We start from the raw sequence: 19494 nt of genomic DNA, 5'->3' as shown, positions 1-19494 counted from the left end.
GTCAGGAGTTCCCGGCCTTGCCTATGGGTGCTGATTTTAGCTGAGAGACAGAAAGAGAAGGAGATTGATGGATTCTATGTCTAACAGACACTCCTGGCTTGAGGTAAGAGTCCTGATAGCAGGGGCTGCCTAGCAGGTGGCCAGGTGGGAGCCACGCCTGTGCCCACGGATCCACGTCTGCATCCCAGGAGCACTGCCCCCAACTCCACTGGGGTCAGGGGGTCAGCTCTGGGCTCCAAGAAGTCAGGGGAGGGGAGGCTGAGTCCAGAACCCAAGTCCCTGACGGCCTCTATAGAGGCACTCCTTATAGCACCAGTAGGGAGGGGAATGAGGAGGATGGAGGGGAAAGATCCTGAATATTCCGGAATCTCAACTGGAAGCAACTTACTCCAAAATTGGATGTGGCTGACTGGCTGTGGCTGTGACTAGATTAATTTTTCCTGCTATCTGTCAAAAATAGGTGATTAGAGTTAGAATACAAATTTTGTTGCCAAAATAAAGAAAACTATATTCTGTGACTGTGAAATTCACGTGCATCACAAGTGACTGATTTTTCTCAGCCTCACTGCTTAAATGTTACATATGAATATTCAGTCAAGGTCAAATTCTATCCAGAAAAAGCAGCCCCACAGTCTCACTTGTACCAACAATGGAGAAGCAGATTCTTGTTGGCCATCTGGCCTTCACCTTAATCTCACCTGAACTCTGATTTAGAGCTGGGATGGTCTCATAGGTCCAGTCCATGCTCTATAAGTGGCAGCCCTGCCTGGAAGCACCTGTCTCTCCAGGTACCTGGTCCTGCCTGAGAGGTGACATGCACAGCCAAGTCCCGCTAACACACATCTCGCGGCTGCCAGCTCCCCTGGTCATAGGCAGGGTCCGACTCTTCTGCCTGCCTCTCCTTCCCAACGTCTTATGCAGCCTCGTATTCCCCCTGCAGTTTCCCAAACTATCCCAGTTCCTTTTACGTAAGCTAGGGGCTCTGGAGTTCCCTGACAGGGACATTTTGGGTTCTCTTCTATTTACTTTTGTAGTGGGATGGTTGCATTTCTGCCAGAGGCTTGTTAGAAAGACACACATTGGCCAGAGTAATTGTGAAGCAATAAAGAAACGTCAGAGGCCTGCTCGAGTCTTGACAAATGGATTTTCATCATTAACTAAACATCTTTCCTGATAAAGAGGATGATGGTTACAGTGCTATACGAGAGCAGAAAAACATTTCTCCTCTCCACAAGGACTGGCGAGCAACTGAATGTGACCTTTGCCCTGGAACCAGGGCAGACCTCGGTCATAAAATAGCTGTTTGGGGATCATGGCATACGTGTACCCTGGGAGTCATATGCTGAAACTTTGTGGAATTCTGATAAGAACAGCATGGAGAGCTCAGAATATAAACACAGTATTGATATTCAGTTTGTGAAAACCAACTCAGTGCAATGGTACAGATTCTTGCAATCTTGTTCTATCCAAGGAAATGTGATAAATGTCTTCGATTCCTGAAAATGTCTAGTTTGCCAGCACTATTATTCATTTTCCATCATGCGAATTCTGCAACCCTGATCAGCAGCCCAAGGAGAACACTTCTGCTTACTTTGCAGAGCTTTGATGTCTATCTGAATACTGCAGTTTGGGTGAATTTCCCAGATAACACGATGTACGATCGTTTTTATATGCAGTACACAGTGCACCCTTCAATAATACCTGGATCCAAACTAAATTTGATTTTTATAACGGCCTACTAAAAGGCTGGACCCTTATGTCTGCATGATTCTCTGTCATGGACGTTAAAGGAAAACGTCTACTGTAACACTCAGGCAAGCATTCTTTGAGGCCTGGACTGGAGAAGAAAGGAAACAAACATACCAGAGCTTCAGCGGATCGCCTCAGGTGTTCTGAGCCCTGCTTATGCTGCAGAGCTAGGCCAGCGCTCTGCTTACGGCTGTGAAGGGGTCATTCTGTAAGAGGAAGGGAGGGATACCCTGAAAAAGTATAGTCTTCCAAACCCATCAGAATGAACTGCTGCGACAGTCCCATGTCCCCTTATAGCAGAGAATCTGTCACTCACAGTCCCATCTAGCTAGAAGCTGGATTACATTCAGGAAAGTCAGATAAAAAGTTCCCAGATAGTACAACAGTCACAAACGTATTAAAACAGAATAAAAGATAGAAATTGACTCTAGTCGGTGTGGGTTAATACTCACTAATTATATACAGCACTCTCCTGCCCAAAGTGGGTAAAATACCTGTCAAACGTCCTCAACAATTCTATGAAAAATATTACAGGTACTATTATAATTTCTTCACAAAGGTTTAAGGAGAGCTTGCTGCGGGCCTGAGGACTCTTAGCTGGTAAGGGGAGGGTCTAAGGTTCGGACACAAGCAGTAGGACCTCACAGCCAGAACGCTTTGCTCTGTGCCTTGGGTATTTTCCCACAGGCTACTTGCAGTGTTGTTACTTCTTGCGCAGTGGTTATTGCTAAATATCTGTCTATGAGTGGATGATATGACCAATTTTTAGAGAAGTTTTGCTCATTACTGGAGGAGCACAGCACATTAGAATCAAGCATTCTCACATTTTTAGGACCTGGAAGCTGCTAGTACAGTTTCCAGGACATTTCACAAGAAACCTGGAACTCATTAAGGGATCGTCAATCATTTCATGTGGATTCCATCACTGTACTAATTTATTTTAAAACTAGAACATGCAAACTTTATTTTTAAAAGTCCTAAAGAAAAGCTGGGACATCTAACAACCAATTTATGAGTGAGTTATACATATCTCCAGACTATACCAATCCTTAGTCAATTTACAGAGAGCAAACTATTTCCCAGGTTTAGAGTCAATTCTCTGAGAGCGATACTAGTATGAATCAACGGCCAATGGCTTAGCCACTGCCTAAGGAAGGATGCTTGTAATCATGTTGACCGAGGCTAGGGAAATACCTACAGATCTAATCTGAGTCCTTAGTGCAGCCATCAGATAGGCACACTGCTGAGGATGGTCATACCTTCAATATTGCTGTCTTTCCTGGGTTGTATCCTTCATCCTTTTTCAGTATCTCTCTACTTGCAGCATCCCCAGCCCCTCCCTGTGACCTTATCCATTGCCATGGCTATACTTACAGGCTGAGGATTCACTCATCTTTGGCCTGATGGCTCTTGAGCTCTGACCTTTCAGGATGTCAAACTGTCTTCAGTACGTCTCCTTCACCTGAAACTCATGTCCCAAACTCAGCCTCCTCCCAACTGTAATAACTCCTTTTTCCCAACCTCAGGAATGGCATCGCTACACACCCTGCCATTTTTTATTCCCCTTCTTTGCCCTCCATATTGGACAGGTCCACAAATCCGGGCGGGTCTACTTCAGACACATCTCTCAACCCACCTTTTTCGATTTTGATGCATATCCAGTGTACAAACTTATATGATATATCTAGGCTACTGCACCACCTAACTTGTCTCCCAATATCTTGTCTCCTCCCATTTTAGTACCCTTTATATACACTTGCAAGAGTTAAGCTGTTAAAACAAAAATTACATAATGCCATTCTCCTGTTAAAAATCAGTTGACGAGGCTTCCCCAATTGTTGGCAAGTTGTTCCAAAATCATTAGCTTTTATAAAAGTTTCTTTACAACCTGCCTTAGCTCACGTTTCAAACTCATCTCTGTCCCCTACTCCAATCAAATACACTAAAGTTTGGCCATAATGATCTAATCATGGGTTCCCTTGAATAGGCAGGCATCAATGGAGACAAGATAATACAGTGGTGGGCTTCCCTGGTGGCGCAGTGGTTAAGAATCCACCTGCCAATGCAGGGGACACGGGTTCGAGCCCTGGTCTGGGAAGATACCACATGCTGCGGAGCAGCTGGGCCCGTGAGCCACAATTACTGAGCCTGCGCGTCTGGAGCCTGTGCTCTGCAACAGGAGAGGCCGCGATAGTGAGAGGCCCGCGCACCACGATGAAGAGTGGCCCCCGCTCGCCGCAACTAGAGAAAGCCCTCGCACAGAAACGAAGACCCAACACAGCCAAAAATAAATAAATTAAAAAAAAAAAAGTTTGAAAAAAAAAAAGATAATACAGTGGTTAAGAAAGAGGGTTTTTCATTTAGACTGATGTGAACTGAATCACAGATTTACCTCTTACTCATGTAATAACCTATGCATCCATTCTGAGACCCAATTTTCCCTCACCTCAAAAAATGGGATAACATCACATGGTTATCATCAGAATTAATTAAGAAAATGTGCTGTTACAGTCCTCCTCCTCATCCACATCTACTACTGAACGCACAGCAAATTTTCAAAGAAGAAACACTTTGAAAAATATATTATTGTTAGTTGGTTGATGATGCACTCAAGGCTTGTATTCTTTAGTCTATAAAGAGTCTTGAAGTGATAGTTTGGGGAAAAAATTGAAACAGATTTGCAGCAATTAAGAACCATCCTGTCGAGATTCTTAGAATACTTTTCTACACCACTGACTTAGGAATTCACTGAGTATAGAATTTCCATAGAATATGCTGTATATTATTATTTTATTTACTATGTGTTATATCTCCAAATAAACCTGAGTACAGAAAGTTCATCTTATAATTCTTAGCATCTCAACACTACCTAGCCCAAAACAAGATTCTTGGTAGTCCTTCAATAAATACCGAGGTCAGAGTGAGTTATCAGGCTAAAGATTGCTGCTCCCCACGATACCAAAAGTTATCAATAAATGCATGAGTTTCTGAGGTTGCTCGATCGTGATTTTTTTTTCCAAGGGAATAAAGGAAAAGAATGTTTTACAGTGTCTTTTGTCACACTATATAGAGCAAAATGCAAATTGGCATGAGCCCACGGCACACACATTACAATTAGGTTTTGAGTAATTAAGTATTTTAATTACTATGTTGATAAACAGTTCATAACATGGAAGCTATATTTCCCCAGGTTACCTGCACGGTGCTTATAAAAATGTTGGCTAATATTTGACTGCAAGTGGGAAAAAATCTGAGTCTGCCTCTAGTTGGAGACCATCTCACAATGCCTCTTTGGGAAAATGTTGTTCCTTGACAATATTCTGTCTGCATAAATTCATAACTATTTCCTCTGACATCCATGTTTTGAAAATTTTTTAAAAATCATATCCATAAGTTATTCTGAGCTTCTTCAGTAAAATTCGCATTCACTGAGTATCTATACAGATAGGTAACAATTATTAGCAGTTACTGTGGCCAGACACCATTCTAAGTGCTTTAAACTGTACTAACGATTTCAGTCCTCATGATGGCCCTATAACGTAGGTACTACTGCCTTCATTTTACAGATGTGACAACCAAGGTTTAGGGAGAAAAATTCACGTGCCTGTGATTATACCATTACTAACGCGTTCAGCCTGGACAGCACACAGACCGTCCATTCCCAGAGCCTCTGCTCTCCACCACCATGCCATACTGCTTACAGAAAGTGGAATTCAATAAGAGCTACGAGTTTAGACAACGTTTTGGGAACTCAAAGGAAGGAGAAATTACTTTCTATTAAAGTTCAGGAAAGACCTCAAGGAGAGGATGTGCAGGATTCTGACTGGCAGAGATGGTGGAGACGTCCATTCTAGGCCCTGAGTGAACAAAGTCACGCAGCCAGGGAGGTGCAGGGAACAGGGGGGAGGATGGACAAGGAGGCCAGTTTGGCTAATGGTGCAACAGAAAGCATAGCTGGAAAGACCCTTCAGATACCACAGAAAGAGGCTTTGGGGCTTTAACCACTGGGATATGAAAATCCTCTCAAGTTTTCCTCAGCAAGGCAACATGAGTAGAGACATTCTTTGGGAAGATTTATTAGAATTCTTTAAAAGCTGAGAAATTTTTTTCTCAGAAGATCATTTTCCTTACTTCTCTAATAGGCTATTTTGGATAAGAATCCAAAAATCAAGAAATTCTCCATTGGGAGGAGTGATGGACTGATGCTAACAAGACGAAACTTAATAGGAATGAGAATGAAGCTCTGAAACTTCAGCTGCACATGTTTAGGGTGATTGCTTCCTGGCACGAGTACAGTTCATGTGAAAAAGACAGAGATTCCGGCCAAATGCAAGGTCAGTACAAGCCAACAGCATTACATGGATGCCAAGAAAACTACGTAACTGGATCTTAAGTGGCATGGAAGTATAGAAGTATTATCATACAAAAAGGGGAGATGATTATCCTAGATGCAGCAGAACTGGAATTCTGCTCTGGGCACCACATTGGAGAAGGATGTTGATGGCCAGGAATGAATTCAGAGCAGGATGGATGAAGAGAGACTGTCAAGAAGCTGCATCACATGTGGAAATGCTGGAAGCACTGGAGAAATTCAGAAGGCTCCAAGGACGCATGATCACTGCCTTCAGACATTCCAGGAACTGTCTGGGGAGAACAATCTGTGTAGATGCATGATACAAAAACAGAACCAATGGGAGGATGATATAACCAATGCATCAACTAATACCAAAGGCCAGCTCTGTATGAGCGATGGGGGAGGAGGAATGTTCCTGAGGTAAAAGAAGCAATCAGTATCCAATGGAGGCCTACAGGGTAGCCAAAGAGACAAGATAATACTTCTAAAAAGAACACCTGCCTTGCTGAGTTTGGGAGTATAGAAATATTAAAGGAAAGATATTGATAGCCTAGTCTTTAGAAATTTGGAACTGTCCATGTGAGGGGAGTGGTGAGACAACAGTGCTTTAAGGAGAAGTGGGGTGAGGAATTTGAGCTGGACTTTGACAAATGAATCCCTTTACAAATCCAAAGGGCTCAAGTTAGCACCAAAAAGCCAAATCTTCAGTAAACAGAATTGTAAACAGATTACTACTGAAAATGCTCAGTGACTCCTCTTAGGGCTTGAGAACATACAGTAATTCTTTGTAATACATTCCTTCTTAAATGTTTGCAATTCGTAAGAAGTAATGTGATTCCTTTCCCTTCTTCTCTCACAACAGTGCCCCCTAAACACACACACACACACACACACACACACAAACATGCTCGCACACATACAAGCAACAAAATTTACATATTACTGGGGAAGAGGGATAGATACTATCTCTTCCTTCAAGAGAGTCAGTCAGAAAGGACATAAAAATGGTCAGAGTAGAGAACCTGGGAGCCCCAGCAACGAGGAGAAGAGGCCTGCCTGCGTTGTTCAAAGTCCTGCAGCTACTTCCAGCAAAACCTCAGAATTCTTCTACGACCTCCAGACTGAAAAACACAGACAGGTAACAAACTGTGCCGCTCACTCAGCACTGTGTGGGAGGGAGTGCCCAGGCCTCTCAGGCAAACAACGTTTGGTTCACATTCCCACCCTGCCACGCACCGGTTGTACAAACTTGGGGAAGATGCCTGGCCTCCTCGTGCCTCAGTTTCCATATCTGTAAACTGGGGATAGCCACCTCTGCATGGAGTCTTCGTAAACGGTATTTGTAAAATGCCTGCACACACTCTAATTCCACTCCTACCATGATCACCAAAGCCTACGGATTTGTAGCGGTAGATGTTTTGATAGTTCATGCGCTTCCGATGCTTTGGAAATTACACTACTTCTTGAAAACGTTCGAGATGGGTTTGTCTCATGCTGATGTCTGATTTCTTCTATTTCACAGATTAGAAAGCAGTTTTGGAAGGGACTGTAACTTCTTATTCGTAAGGGATCTCCACAGACTTGCCTAATTCAAAAGGAGACTGTGCTTTAGGGTTTTTGTTTTGTCAGAAGGAAAAGGAGGAGGAAGAACGGAAGCAGAAGCAACAGCAGCAGAAACCAGAGACGAATCAAGTGATACATCCTGTAACATTTTAACTGAACTATACTAAACATTCATACCTACTGAATAATTGGAGGTTGTCAAAAGAATGAAAGACCATTGATGTATGCTATGCTATTATATAAAAAGAATCTTTTGAAGTACATGTAGGCTCTGCTAGGCTCTGCTGGCCTCCATAATTATATCACTATAATACAAAGCACTCTGTCTGGACTATTCCTACTGCTCCTGTGGATGCCTGACACCAGCACTGAAGGTGCCCGATACCAGGCTCCCCAAACTGCCTCAGCAGGCGGCACTGACATGTGGTTCCTGTCTCCTTATCTCCAGGACTCCTTTTGAAGTTTATGGAAGCACTGTTTGGAATTAGCACTGCAACTCATGGAACAGGAAGAAAAAAAGGGTGAAAACATCTATATTATCACCTACTTATTCCAGAAGTTCCAGATAGTCAAATACCACTTCAGTACACAAATAACTGAAATACTGTGCCTTCCATCTTTTGAAGCAAAATAATGGACGTTTCACGTCCCAACTAGTGATTTTTGTGAAGTACCAAGCTGGATTCTTGGAAAGTCTAAAACAGAGATCTGCATTTTTAGCAGGAGATATCCTTTACATACCTGGCCCCAATTTTACTACGTATTTTCATAAGAGAAAGAAAAAAGTTGAAGTCTTCATGTTTGTTTGCTTAACTACATCTAACAAACAGAAAGTGAATAACACAGACCTTCATAGCTAACAGAGACAAGACCTGTTTACTCTGCTCACTTACAAACCCTGAGTTTGTTTGGGACCTGAGCTCTGTAAGCCTATCATTTATTCATCACTCAAGTTGCCTAGCAATGAATGTCCATCTCATCAGCGCTCACATTGTCCAAATACTCCTCTCAATAGTTTTTTCCCCTTAAATAATCCACAGGCTTCTCTATCACTATGAACCAATTCCCTTTTTCTCAAAGCCTCCTTCCTTCTGTTTAGACAAGCACTTGGGGGCAATTGTTGGTGCAATCTTCTCTCTGTCAGTGGTCTTAATTCCAGGTCACACGCCGCCTTCAGAGAGAGCTGAAAGGCTTTTGCACTCTGTCTCCCAAGGCGGCAGTAAATTGCTTCCCCCCTGTCTTTCATGTAACAATACTGCACATCTTGGCTAAGCTGCCTTCAATCTCTGCTTTTGGAAAATTTCCAGGCAGGGTCTGTGTTTACGTCAGCAAGACTGATTCAAAACACCATCTCTGGGGTTTTAAACAGGCTTTGAAACACAGTCCTGCACTCAACTCAACTGGGGTCAGTAGGAGGCCTTCCAGTAAATTTGTTATTTCACTTTATCATTCTACTTATTGCAGAGGGGCACTGATTTCCTTTTAGCTCATCTTATAAGCTATTTTGTTATTTTTCATAAAATTTCTGCCAGAACCTTGGCTATTAGAGCCTTGCATTATTATGCCCACTGTCTTCAGAATTCCTTATCTGCAGAGATTCTGCTTGTTTGGGTAAGCTAAGTGTTGTTGTTCTGTTTTCCATCTGGTTTTTTTTTTTTTAACTTTAGGATCATAAAAATAAAGTCCTTCAGAGTCATATCTTGTTAAATTTGCCTTTGATTAGCACAGCTGCTCTTCAATTAATCCCTGGGCTTAGAGTTTAACAAGGGCCTTACAAAACTTGTAAAAGATGGGACATGTACAGAGGGGGCAGGGCAGGGGGTTTGTGATTATATGCAGAACTACAGGGGCTATCACAATGAAACTGTAGAATGTGAAACTGAAAACAATTTCTAAATATGCAAATTCCTTATTACTTGCAAGATTTAAAGTTAAAGGCTTCTTATTTAGCAGTTAAGTGTGAAATTATTTTCACAAACAAACGAGTACATCAAGCTATTGCCACAATCCTAGACATCATGCCAGACATTTATCCCCTATCATGAACCTTGGTTTTGCTTACCACCCCCTGAAATCTGTGATAAAACTAAAAAAAAAAAAAAAAAAAAAAAAAAAAAAATTTCCCCACACTATACCCCAAAAAATAATATTGCATTTGGGTAGGCTTTCTTACCACACTCTAATCTAAAAAGAAGGCTCATTGAGGCCAAAGTAGACTTTACCTTTGATTACAAAATACACTAGTAAAACAATTTAAAAACAACAAAGAAACTGTAAACACACTTGCAAAATATAAAAATGATGCTACTTAACTAAAAAAAAAAACAACCAGAACACAGTAAAGCAAATGATTCTAATCCAGTTTAAAGGAAATGAATTTCAAATAAGCAACAAAACCATCCTTCCTGATACTTGCACTTCCGTCTAAAAGACGACACAAAGGACAAGAAAAGGAATAAAAAGAAAATAAAAGACCAGCAAGGACCCTTGACAAACCAGTGCTCTGACAATTAAACATGAAACAAGGTGAACAGATATTATGGAAGTCTTTCTGGGAAGAGCATGCACTTGTGTTTCCGGAAGTAGACCCTCTGCTTGCGATTACTCAGAGGAATTTTTGGCTTCGAGTGTGCACTCTATAACTCAGGCACCAATGTCTCGAAGAAGGTGCGTAAGAGAGGAGCAGGCAGAGGCCAGGAAAAGATCAGAAGAAATGGACGGAGGCAGATCACACAAATCCCCGGGCCAAATGAGGGCAGGCACATGTTGAGAATGCCTTCCTCACCCACATGTCTTCTCTTGGACCAGGGCAAGGAACACAGCCATTTCTGGTTGGTGCCCTTTGTGCCAGCACTGAAAACAAGAGGAAAGGCTGGTAGCCCCACCAAAGAAATATTTTAATTCCATTAAAGAGGGGAAGAGCTTGCTTGAGAAATGGAGTCTACCTCAGTGGATGTTTCTAAAATTAGATAATCATCTGGAAAGATTAGATGAGATAGTTGAAAGGCTCCTGCGCAAAAACAGGAACTGGAATCAAAAGATCTCTAAGCCATTCCTTTTTATGCATCTATTAAGATCCCATTTTAACTAGTCTTCCCAAATTAGTAACAAGGTTTATCTACTTGCCTTCTATATTTGAGCTTTAGAAACTTATATTCACACCACAACAAAACTTTTGAAAGGTTAAAAAGTAACAGTTTACTGTATGTACCAATAACCTGCTAATAAAACTGTGAGCCCCACCCATGCATTCACCTAAAAATGGATTTAAAACAAACAAAAAAAGCTATAGCAATGCTTTGTTTTCTCCTTTCCTCTTTTAAGTAAAAGAAAGAACCAGTCTGCAGAAAGAAGTCTGTGGCCCAAATTACTGATTTAGGAAACTTACCTTTCAGCAGGTTGAAAGTCTCATGGATGATATTCTTAAGGGAGAAGCACAAGACATCTCTGTGGCCCGGTGTCCTCATGGCCCAGAGGTGGGGATGCCACCCTCCAGCCCACTTGCACCCTCACACCTGCAGAGCTCGGCCTCCACCTCGGAGCAGGGCCTCACCAGCTGCCTCCAGCCCTGCAGGGCCAGAGAAACAAAGGGCAGGGGAGCTTCTCATCTGAGTGGAGAACAATTCCCACCGCATGGCAGCTGTTTAAAGAGGTAGTGTCTGCAGGACGAAGGCTGCCTCAGAGCCTTCCTGTTTGTGTCCCAGCTCAAATTTTCATCCATTTCCTAAGGAAGACTGCAAAGAGTAATCAGCCCTGAGAAGGCTGAGGTTTATGAAAACCCATGAGGGGTGCAAGGGCAATTTTTAGAAACACTTTTACCCTTTCCTTCTTTTCTCCACCAAGTAGATAAGAGGCTTTATTAAAAGTACTTTTAAAGTCAAAAGCAAAAGCTGTATATGTTGTGATCTGGTAAAATTTTTTCTACTCCTGAAAGATTTTTCACCTGAAATGTAGAAAGGAAAAATTTGTGGCTGATTAATCCAATACGTATCAAGTAATGAATAATGCAGAGGAAAACCATGCAACTTTTGGTCAGAAAGCAAGGGTTTGAGGGTTTGAGTCGAAAAAACCTTTACCATTTACTAGCTTTAAAAAGAAAGAAATGCACTCAATCCCTCTGGACCTCAGTTTCTTTGTCCGAATAAATGGGACTAATAACGTGTGCTTTACATGTCTATTTGTGAGAACTGCATAAGATGACTGGAAGAGACCCCATACTTTGCCCTAAAAGGTCAGAGCATGCTGTCATTACATCACGGTATCCAATTTCCCTGTGGCCATTACATAAGATGAGACATTAGTAGCTGGCAAACAAACAGCTAATACATCTCCTCACTTCTCTCCAAAATTATACTATATATGTATTTGTTTGCTTGTGTATTAGCTGACTTCCCCACTGGCGCACAGGTTGCCAGAGGGCCAAAGACCTCATTGGTAATGCTGATTTAACAATATCCCCAGTACCAAGAACAAGTCTTCACATTTATTAACATGCAATAAATATTTGTTAAGTAAATGAATAGATAAATGCATAATTTAAGGCAAAATCAAGCACAATGCTCTACAAACAGTAAGCCTGCAACAAATACTTATTAGTGAATGTACCACCACTTTTTTTTTTATAGAAAAACATCCCAGTGAAAATGCAATGTGATAGAATTTTAAGACACGTTGGAACTCTGAAAAACATTTGAGATAAATATGACTGTATGTTTTGTTAGATCACCGTGTTCAAATATATTATTAAGATGGTTAATGTACAAACTTCTTACCTCATGGATATTAGGTACAATATCCAATATGAATTAATTCGCTGAAAAAGTTTACCTTACTTTGTACCTAAAATCCTTCCTCAGGCCTGTTTTTGTTCAAAGTGGAAACTCTCTTTTCGCTGTTGCCCTTTAAGTCCTAGCTTGGTGGCAATGGGATTGATAAGGATTCATTTATTTTTTTTTAAGAGCATTACCCAGCCAAGAAGGATAAAGATGTGTGGTCCCTCGTGGCTCTTATGATCCAACTACCAATGTTTAATATAACATAACAACATGCCGGGAGACAGGAGAGTCTCGGGGATCTGAAAAAACAGATTTAGTTTTGAGCCTTCACATCATTGCCTGAATCCAGTTCAGGCCAGTTCAGGCCACTAGAGACTAAAAATCAATTCTGACGGCTGCTCATTAATCTATTATGTGTAAAGAAGAAAGTGACTGTAGTGGATATTTGTTCACTTTATAAAATTACGAAGAGAGGAAAGATCCTGAATCTTAAAAGACCATGTGAAACATAATTCCCTCTTCTAAGGATTTCTCTTGCTTTGCTTGAGAAATAGGACCCTCCTTCCCCGTCTCTTCTCCTTTCCTCTCTGCCCTCTCTCGGCTCCTGCTTTATAGATAGGACAAGAGCTATCCCACTACATACAGATCTTTTCACAAGCGTTAAAAGTACCAAATAAAGATTTTAAATTGCTCGCTCTGAATGAAGTCATTTTAGTTCCAAAATATGAGGAGGCATCTCATAAACAATGAACCTGAAAGTTCTACAGCTTTTGGCCAATGAAAAAGCATCTCTGAAGAACAGAGAGTGATGATCAAATAAAATCAGAATTTATTACCTTTAACAAGTATGTATCCTGTTTTTCTAAGTTCAGAATTTCAGACACTGATGACATTGTTCGCTACATCCCTCCTCCTCCTCCTCTCACACAGCTCCCCCAGCGCTAGAGGCATTTTTAATTGAGCAATTTAAGATTTTAAAGAAGGTTCGATTTTTGATAGCTTCCAGCAGCAAGCCTTTCTCACCCTGCCGGTAGCCTCCAGCCTGACAAATACCAGTCTGCCTGGGGCTTGTGAGTTCAACCACGAGGGTTATCAGATGCGCTTAAATGCCTCCGGGAACAGGTACAGCTGACACTGGGGGAGGGGCTGAATTGTGGAAACCACCATCCAGTAGTCAAGCTGCTTCTTCATCCAATAAAGAAAGAACTTCTTTAAGAAGAGTTCTTCAAGAAGCTCTGACATCCTCCTCTGGGGCTGCTGGAGTACCCCACTAGCTATTTGCTATAAAATAGTTTTATTGCCCTAGTAACTAACAGACTTAGTCAAGATATCACTGTGTATTTGGTTAACAAATAAAAAGATAAGTTCAAATTACTGATTACAGGGTCTTGTTATGTTATTTCTATCATTATTTGAGATCACATATCTTATTTTAATAAACATTTATCTAATGCTACAGAAAACATAAAAATCAATCTTGTAAGGGACAATAATTTATAGGCATGAGTAAAAGGAGCAAATATCATAGAACACATTATCCCAAAGTCTATCATTACGAGGTATGTACACCGGACAACAGAACAATAATGAATATTTCCTTTTTGCCATCTGTTGTTTTATAGGACAGCAGATTTCCTGTCAGCTGACTCAAATAAGTAAAACAAAGTCACATTGAAAGATTAATCTTATTGATAAGGATGTATTTTGATGGCAAGCTAGTTCTAAGAGGTTAGGGCTATTTCTTTTCCAAAATGAGAAACAAAGAAGATAATATCTTTTCCTCCTTTCCTCCCTCTCAACTGGATGTGGGCAAGGGCTCTGCTAAATGCTTTAAGAACATACGATGTGTAAGCACAGGGTTCCTATCCTCAATCAATTCATGAACTGGTAAGACAGGTACAGAAATATCTAGTACAAGGTAGTGTGTAGTAAAAGAGAAAGGAAAACCTCAGATCAAGAGTGCAGGGCACGGGGACTTCCCTGGTGGTGCAGTGGTTAAGAATCTGCCTGCCAATGCAGGGGACACCGGTTCAAGCCCTGGTCCGGGAAGATCCCACATGCCGCGGAGCAACTAAGCACTTGCACCACAACTACTGAGCCTGCACTCTAGAGCTCGAGAGCCACAACTACTGAAGCCTGTGCCTAGAGCCTGTGCTCCGCAACAAAAGAAGTCACAGCGATGAGAAGCCCGCGCACTGCAACGAAGAGCAGCCCCCACTCACCGCAACTACAGAAAGCCCATACGCAGCAACGGAGACCCAATGCAGCCAAAAATAAATAAATTTTAAAAAAAAGAAAGAAAAGAGTGCAGGGCATGAAGTGAGGACACAAGTTCAATGGATTTGCCACTTCCAAGCTGTTTGATCTTTGAGAAACTTGTTAATCCCTCTAAGCCCTGCTTTTCTCATGGATAAGATAGAGATCATACTAGTACCTGCCTCCTAGGGTCCTGATGAAAATTAAATGAATTTATGAATGCCCTTAACAGAATGACTGGATTTTGGAAGTTATCAATAAATAGCACTGATGCAGAAGAAAAAAAATTAAAAGAAATACTTAAATTGCCCTGGACAAAGGAGAAAGAAAATTCCATCCATAAATAAAATAAGAGACAGAGGATTCTGCAGCTGAGAAACTGCTCTAGGAATAGGTTGAATGTACAGGCTGTCCTTGACTTATATCCCTTCAGTGTGAAAGATGATTGAGGAAAAGTACCTGGAAAGAAAAGGGGCCACAGCCCCCTTATCTCCCAGATGCCATGTCCCCTCTTTTCTGGAATGCCCACCCATGGTCCTGTGTGCAGTCCAGGGCACAGTAAATGGCCTTGGAGCCTCTTCTCTCTCCCCCGAAAATTGCTTCTCTCTCAACAACAGAGATAGTCTCAAAGACTACCTTAATGTCTAGGAGAAAACATCTAGAATAGTCATAAAAACAGAAACTTCTGTTTCTGGCCATGATGCATTAACTGGGACTGGATCAGCCTTCGTGCCTAAACAACTGGAAACTGGATAAAATACAGGGAAAACTATTTACAGATACTAGACAAAAGGAAGCCCAAGATGTGATCCCTGAGAAAAGGGGAACAACTTAGGTGAGTCTGATGGTTAACCCAGCTTGCAGAGCAGTGAGAGGAAACCCAAGAACCTGGGTCTCACTGAGTAAAGGGGACACAGAACAGAGTTCACAGAGGCAAAGGCAGATGGAATTTTATAGAAAAAGTACCAGACAGGAAGGATATATACTGACAAAGAACTCAAGAAATCCACACGGTGTATCCTTGAGTTTGTTGCTGAATATTAAGTTGCACATGGGCCGGGTCAACTTCATAACACTGGGCAAAAACAAATGAGGATCTACAAGATAAAAGATCCCCAGATCTGGCAAAGGGCTGGGAGCCACTTGAGTTTTTACCAGCCAGAATAGAAAGTCTTTGCTGAGCACCTGGGGCTTTAGGTCACAACCCCAGAAGATTCTTTAAAGTATTTGTTTAGTAGTACGGTTAAAATGAAGCCTAGAGTAAAGGTTACTACAGACCTGCCCTAACAAACCTTTTAAGAGAAAGACAACAAAACTGGGCACTGAATCAAAATAATACAAAAACAAAAACAAAAAACTAAAAACAAAACACCACCCACCCCCCCACACCAAATCTAGCATTCAGTAAAAAATTTACTGCACATGCAAAGAAGAAGGAAAATGGGACATAAACTTGGAAATGACAGAGCTGAGGAATTAGCACACAAGTACAATTATAAATATGCTCAATATACTTAAGGATTTAAAAGAAAGATATGAGGAGATAAAAGGAAGATTAAAAGACAATGAGATGTTATGAAAGTGAAAGAAATATTTGAAATAAACAATATACCAGATGGGATTATCAGGACATTAATGAACTGCAGAAGAAACCAGTAAATTCAAAGACAAAACAATGTAGAAAATACCTAAATGTAAATAGAAAGAGGAAAAAAAGCCTGAAAAAATGAACAAAGCCTCAGTGACTTGTGAGACAACAAAGTGGTCTAACACATGTGTTATCACAGTCCTGGGATGCAGGTGGGAATAAAACTGATAAAAACAAATGGGCTAAAATTTTTCCAAATTTGATGAAAACTATAGACCAGAAATCCATGAAACTGAATGAACCCCAACAAAGGTATACAAAGAAAGCCAGAACCAAGCATATCATGAGGCAATTGCTGAAAACCAGAGATAAAGAGAAAATATCAAAGGCAGCAGAGTGGGAAAAAAAGACATTATGTACAAAAGATCAATAAGAAGAATAACTGCAAACTTCTCATTAGAAACCACACAAGCAAAAATCAGTAGAATGACATCTTTAAAGACCTGACCGGAAAAAAAAAAAAAGAAAGGTCAACCTAGAATTCTATATCCAGTGAAAATATCCTTCAAAAAATGAAGACTAAATAAATACTACATTACACAAACAAAAGCACAGAGAATTCATGGCCAACAGATTTGCACTACAAGAAATGTTTGAGCAAGTTTTTCAAGAAGAAAGAAAACACCAGATGGAAACTTGGACTTACACAAAAGAATTAAAAGTGTGGGAATTTGTAAATATGTGGGTACATACAAAATAAACTACTTCCTTATTTTTTTTATTTCTTTAAAATGAAATTGACCATTTAAAACAAAATAATGTATTGTTAGGTTTTTGACATATGTAATAAATATAAGGTATGACAACAATATCACAAAGGAAAGGAAGGAGAAAATGAAAGCATAAAGTCATGAAGCTCTTACATGACACATGAAGCAATACAATATTATTTGAAGGTGGGATATGATAAGATAGAGTGGTGTACTGTAAACTCTAGAGTAACGACTAAAAATAATGAGCAAAGAACTATAAGAAAGAGAGGCGATAAAATGGAATACTAAAAAAATACTTAAGTCATCCCAAAAAAGGCAAGAAAAAAAGAGAGAAAAGGGAAGGAGAACAGATGAGACAACTGATGGGAACATACTGTACAGCACAGGGAACTCTACCTAATGCACGGTGGTAAACTAAATGGGAGGGAAGTCCAAAAGGGAGGGGATATCTGTATGTGTATGGCTGATCCATTTTGTTGTGCAATAGAGGCTAACACAACATTGTAAAGCAACCATAATCCAATAAAAATTAATTTTAAAAAATAGAAAACATACCGCAAGACAGTAGACTAAGCACAGCCATACATGCTGTCTACAAGAAACACACTTTAATTATAAAGACACAGAGTAAAAGAAACACACCTAAATTATAAAGACACAGAGTAAAAGCAAAAGGATGGACTAAGATATGCCATGCAAACAATAATTAAAAGAAAGCTTGGATGGCCATGTTAATTCAGACAAAGTAGATTTCTGTGTCAATTTGGGTCCTGGGAAAGAAGATGTCAAGACTGAATCAGAAGTTCAAGAGATTTATTGGGGGAAACAGTTGTGAAAGATAAAGGTTAGAGGGAATAGGATTGAGCAGGGTAAGGCCTTCAGACATGAATGCGGATCTGACACCTGTGAAAGGAGAGAAGGAGAAAGAAGGTTTGGGTCAGAGGAGCCTGAGACTGCAGGCTCTGTGAAAGTCTTAGCCAGGCCGATGGGGAGTCCCCAGCTGAGACTGCCCATCAGAAGAGCTGGCTTTGGGCAGAAACAGTTGGGGTCAGTCATGAGCTGGCAGCACCCAGGGGAGAACGTAACCACAGTGGGGATATGTGGCAGATCCCCAAACTGTGGCAGCTGAGGCTGTGCGCTAAGTGTACAACTTTGGGGAAAGGGGGTCTGAAGAGCACAGCTCGATGGCTTCCACACCTTTAGAACCAGGGGTATGACCAAGGACAAGGAGGGATATTTCTTAATGATAAGAAGCTAAATTCATAAAGAGACCCTAACAATCCTAAATGCACATGCACTGAAACACGAGGCTTTAAAATATTTGAAGTAAAAACTCTTAGAACTGAAAGGATGAACAGACAAAGCCCAGTTACAGTTGAATATTTCAACACTCCTCTCTCAGCAATACATAGAATAAGTAGACAGAAAATCAAGAAAAATATGGAAAACTTAAACAATAGCATCAACCAAATTAACTTAATGGATATTTTTAGAATACTCCCACCCAAAAGAGCAGAATATATATTCTTTTTAAGTTCACAGGGAATATCACCGAGATAAATCATATGCCAGGTCATAAAACAAATCTTGATAAATTTTAAAGGATTTAACTCATACAAAGTATGTTATTTGACCACAAAGGAATTCATTTAGGAATCACAAAAGAAAGATATCTAGAAAATCCCTAAATATTGAAAGTTAAAGGACACACTTTTAAAAAACCCACAGATCAAAGAAGAAATCCCAAGGGAAAGTAGAAAATATTTTTAACTGAATAATAAGAAAACTACAACATATAGGATACTGCTGAAGCAATCCTTAGAGGGAATTTTATAGCATTAAATGCTATAGGATACTGCTGAAGCAATCCTTAGAGGGAATTTTATAGCATTAAATGCTTATTGAAATAGAATAGAGGTCTATAATCAATGATCTAAGCTTCTACCTTAGGAAGCTACTAAAAGAAGAACAAATTAAGGCTGAAATAAATCAAAGCAAAGAAATAATTAAGGTAAGAGAGAACAAAAATCAATGAAAGAAAGAGTAAACAGGTGAATAGAGAAAAATTATTTAAAAGCTAGGTTTTGGAAAAGATGAACAAAATTGATAAATTTGTAGCTATTTTATCAAGAAAAGAGAAGACAAAAATTACCAGTATCAGAAAGGACAAAGAGGATTGTCCCTAAAAATCCTGAAGATAGCTAATGCATAATAATGGCATAAAATAAACAACTATACTCCAAGGAATTAAACAACTTACATGCAATGGACAACCTCCTTGAAAGATATAAACTACTAAAACTGACAGCAGAAGAAATGGAACCTACCTATATTTATTTTGAATATTGACTGATGATTTTATACTTTCCATGTAGCAGTAATTTATTCATGGACAAAAGAAAACCGGCCTCACCAGTGTGATAACTTTAGCTTCAA

General features: G+C 40.3%; 1 protein-coding gene across 8 annotated transcripts in view; it reads right to left on the bottom strand.

The window, feature by feature from the left end:
* ARHGAP28 (Rho GTPase activating protein 28) overlaps positions 1-19494 on the bottom strand; it is a 163976-nt gene that overhangs the window by 108603 nt on the left and 35879 nt on the right. Inside the window, exon 2 of one of the 8 annotated variants that reach the window (XM_057527219.1) lies at positions 1864-1955. The exons of the other annotated variants lie outside the window; for them this stretch is intronic. The gene's annotated coding sequence lies outside the window, so the exon portion shown is untranslated. The remainder of the gene's footprint in view (positions 1-1863; positions 1956-19494) is intronic. 8 annotated transcript variants of the gene reach the window in all.

This window comes from Balaenoptera acutorostrata, chromosome 13, assembly GCF_949987535.1.
Source record: "Balaenoptera acutorostrata chromosome 13, mBalAcu1.1, whole genome shotgun sequence".
In the NCBI taxonomy this organism is placed as follows: Eukaryota; Metazoa; Chordata; class Mammalia; order Artiodactyla; family Balaenopteridae; genus Balaenoptera; species Balaenoptera acutorostrata.
This window is presented reverse-complemented; position numbering and strand designations above follow the sequence as displayed.